We start from the raw sequence: 4,388 nt of genomic DNA on the forward strand, positions 1-4,388 counted from the left end.
AAAAAAAAAAAAAGAGTTCTGTACCGGCCTGACCAAAATGGTGAAACCCCATCTCTACTAAAACAATGAAAATTAGCCAGGCATGGCAGCATGCGCCTGTAGTCCCAGCTACTCAGGAAGCTGAGACAGATAATTGCTTGAACCCAGGAGGTAGAGATTGCAGGAGCCGAGATTTCGCCACTGTACTCTAGCCTGGGCAACAGAGCAAGACTCTGTCTCAAAAAAAAAATAAATAAATAAATAAAAATAAAAAATTAAAGCGCTAATCAAAAAAAAAAAAATCTTGAATGGTAAATTTAGTCCTAAAATAAAATGACTAATTGCTTAGGAAGGAGTAATGTTCAGCTCCCTGCAACCTCTGCTTCCCGGGTTCAAGCAATTCTCCTGCCTCAGCCTCCTGAGTAGCTGGGATTATAGGCGCACGCCACCACACCCAGCTAATTTTTGTATTATTAGTAGAGACGGGAATTCACGATGTTGCTCAGGCTGGTCTCAAACTCCTGACCTCAAGTGATCCACCTGCCTTGGACTCCCAAAGTGCTGGGATTATAGGCATGAGCCACCAACGCCAGTCCAAAAATTTTTTTAATTGAGGTTATTATATCCGTGTATCTTCTTGTATGCACTTTTAAAGTCCTTGTGACCTTGAGTCACAGGGCTTTGACTCCTGTGTCAAAAAGGACATCAAGTCCTTCTAAATCTTAAACACTGACAGCAATTAAAGCCTCATCAGGCTCCGTAGAAGATGCCAGTCAAAATAAACTGCATTTCTGAGACACAGGACCAAAAATTAAAGCCGTTCAACTCCTTAAGGCCCAGGGACTATCATGGAAGAGGTGGGCACGTGAGATTCTAAGGGCTGATTTTGAAAGATAAAATAAGTTCAGTTTCTCTATACATTAATCACTGATGTCAAAGGCACTTGAATGTGCTGATGAAAGACCAGTATATGGGCTCCTGTGTCAGATTAAAAGCAATTCTCCTGCCTCTTGAAGCATTAACTGACTCCTTAAGAAAGGCTATAAAGGTTATAAAAGGCTTATGGAAGCTCTATCTTATGGTCAACATTAAAATTTTATAGATTGTTTATAAAATTTTGAAAAACAAATTTAATTGGCTTCATGCTGTTTTTAGTAAGGCTCCTTGCTTGGAAAATTAAGTTGCCTCTCTCAAAGAATGAAGGTTTTTTTAAAAAAAAATCATTGAGTTATCACTTTGGTTAAATGAATAACTTATTTGACAATGACCTGTGATCCTGTTTTGTGATATCAAGTGTTTTAAACCTTTCATATTTGACAAGCTTTCTAAAACCAAATTGTAAGTTAGGCATTTTTCTGATGCAATTAATCCTTTGGGAGATTAGGTTTCCTAAAGTCCAAAAATGACATAATTTGGTTTATTTAGCATAAAAATGATACAGGTAGCACTGTCAAATATGAAATGGTGTCTCTTTTCTTTAGGCTGTATTTCTATAATTATGTTATGCATATGTGTTCCAAAATTATGGGAAACTCCTATAATTCTGATATAATTTAGTGTACATTATCAGTAATAATTATAATTGTTATATTAAATTATTGCATGCCACAGAGGTAAATTTCCTTGTCAATTTTGTCTTTGACTATGGCTGCCCTGAAACCTTTTGTCATCTACAAACAATTGTTGTCTTATTTTGGTCCTCTTTAGAAGATGGTTCTATAGTCAGCTATGGAACTCTAACAGTTGCTCTTGACTGCAGGTTTCTGATAACTTTGGAAAGTGTGACATCAGAATAGAAGAAAAACTTTCAGGACTCATGGAGAGCTAAAATGTTCATGAGTATTAGGCAGAACAGCAATTAACTGCATGGACTGAACTAATCTTTTTAACTTTTTGCTTAAAATGTTTGCTGAAGGCCAGGCACAGTGGCTCAAGCCTGTAATCCCAGCACTTTGGGAGGCCGAGACGGGCAGATCACGAGGTCAGGAGATCGAGACCATCCTGGCTAACACGGTGAAACCCCGTCTCTACTAAAAAATACAAAAAACTAGCCAGGCAAGGTGGCAGGCGCCTGTAGTCCCAGCTACTCGGGAGGCTGAGGCAGGAGAATGGCCTCGGCCTTGCAAAGTTCTAGGATTACAGGTGTGAGCCATTGTGCCTGGCCAAACCTCTTTGTTTTTATAACTTGCTATCTTGTGTCATACACAAACCCGGGAGGCAGAGCTTGCAGTGAGCTGAGATCCAGCCACTGCACTCCAGCCTGGGTGACAGAGTGACTCCGTCTCAAAAAAATAAAAAAATGTTTGCTGAACATTTGTTTTGTGTTTGAGAGTCTTTTCTTTTGAGCTATTGACAGCTTTTAACAATTTAATATACTCCTATGAAAAACTTTGGAGCATATTTGTTTCTCTCTACCTGATTTCTCCAGAAATTAGAAACTATTTGTGAGTATTCTTAACTCATGGCAAGACAGTTATTTGCAAAAGTGCAATAAGAATCTGTTTTCGGCCGCATGTGGAGGCACATGCCTATAATCCCAGCACTTTGGAAGGCCAAGGCGGATGGATCACCTGAGGTCAGGAGCTGAAGACCGGCCTGACCAACATGGAGAAACCCCATCTCAACTAAAAATAGAAAAATTAGCTGGGCATGGTGGCGCGTGCCTGTAATCCCACCTACTTGGGAGGCTGAGGCAGGAGAATCGCTTGAACCCAGGAGGCAAAGGTTGAAGTCAGCTGAGATCATGCCATTGCACTCCAGCCTGGGAGACAGAGCGAGACTCCGTCTAAAAAATCAAAAAAAGAATCCGTTTTCATTTGTAACTGGACGCAATTGGAGAAACTGGTTATTTTACCAAGGCTCTGACTGGAACAGTGTGCTTTCCTTTGAGAAATCAAACCTGATTTATGGAGCCAATAAAAGCCTTGGGAAAACTGGCCTCATATTTTGTGTACACAGTCCCTGTCACATCAGGGTTTCTGATGTGTGGTAAGTAAATAACATCACATTCTGACAGGCCCAGAGATCCCAGGTTTATCTTGGAACCTCAAGAGGCGAGGAAATTCACCCAAGTCATAGATATTTCATGGCATGAATCCATGGCTGGGCTCAGCTTTAAAAAAGTCTTATCTGAGATTCCTCCTATGTAACGAAGTTCCATCAAAGCCAATTTAAAAGCCTATGTAGGGTGGACACAGTGGGTCACACCTGTAATCCCAGCACTTTGGGAGGCTGAGGTGGATGGATCACCTGAGGTCAGGAGTTCAAGACCAGCCTGGCCAGCTTAGTGAAACCCCATCTCTACTAAAAATACAAAAAAATTAGCCAGGCGTGGTGGTGGCCGCCTATAATCCCAGCTACTCAGGAGGCTGAGGGCGGAGAATCACTTGAACCTGGGAGGCAGAAGTTGCAATGAGCTGAGATCCTGCCATTATACTCTAGCTTGGCAACAAGAGCAAAACTCCATCTCAAAAAATAAAATTAAATAAATAAAAGCCTATGTAAAAAATAATTATTCTTGCTGCACTTTATACAAATGATTATGACAAGTATAATAAAGCAAACCAGTCCTACCATGATTTGTGTTTAGTAAAAATGGGAACCTAGAGAGAGAAAAATTATGTTTCGGAACTATAGTATACTTGTTGTTAGATTCTAGTCTTGCCTAATGCTTTTTCAATTTTTATTTTCATTTTTCTTTTTTTTTGAGACAGAGTTTTGCTCTTGTTGCCCATGCTGGGGTACAATGGTGTGATCTCAGCTCACTGAGACCTCTGCCTCCTGGGTTCAAGAGATTCTCCTACCTCAGCCTCCCAAATAGCTGGGATTATAGGTATGTGCCACCACACCTGGCTAATCTTGTATTTTTAGTAGAGATGGGGTTTCTGCATTTTGGTCAGTCTGGTCTCAAACTCCCGACCTCAGGTGATCCTCCTACCTTAACCTCCCAAAGTGCTGGGATTACAGGTGTGAGCCACTGTGCCCAGCCCAATTTTCATTATTTTTTGCAATCTGGACCAAATTCTAATTTTTTTCTTGGCTACAAGTCTTCAAAATGATGTTTTTATTTTTTTCTCCTTCTTTCTTTCCCCCATTTTTCCTAATTTGGAGTCACTGAAAACTAAGCTGTGCTTTCTTAAAGCCCTATGAACTGAAGCCACTCAACTTAAATTTCAGACTCTTCATGACATGCTGGTTTGTCCTGAACATCTCTCCTTCTTAAACAACTAGTCATTTCCTCAAATGAAATTTCTCTTTCTCATATGAAATTACTTCTCCTTAAGCTTCCTGACAACAAAAAAACTATTTATTTATTTTTATTTTATTTATTTTTTTATTTTTGAGATGGAGTCCTGCTCTGTTGCCCAGGCTGGAGTGCAATGGTGCCATCTTGGCTCACTGCAACCTTC

This window comes from Mandrillus leucophaeus, unplaced genomic scaffold (genome assembly GCF_000951045.1).
Source record: "Mandrillus leucophaeus isolate KB7577 unplaced genomic scaffold, Mleu.le_1.0 Scaffold67, whole genome shotgun sequence".
In the NCBI taxonomy this organism is placed as follows: Eukaryota; Metazoa; Chordata; class Mammalia; order Primates; family Cercopithecidae; genus Mandrillus; species Mandrillus leucophaeus.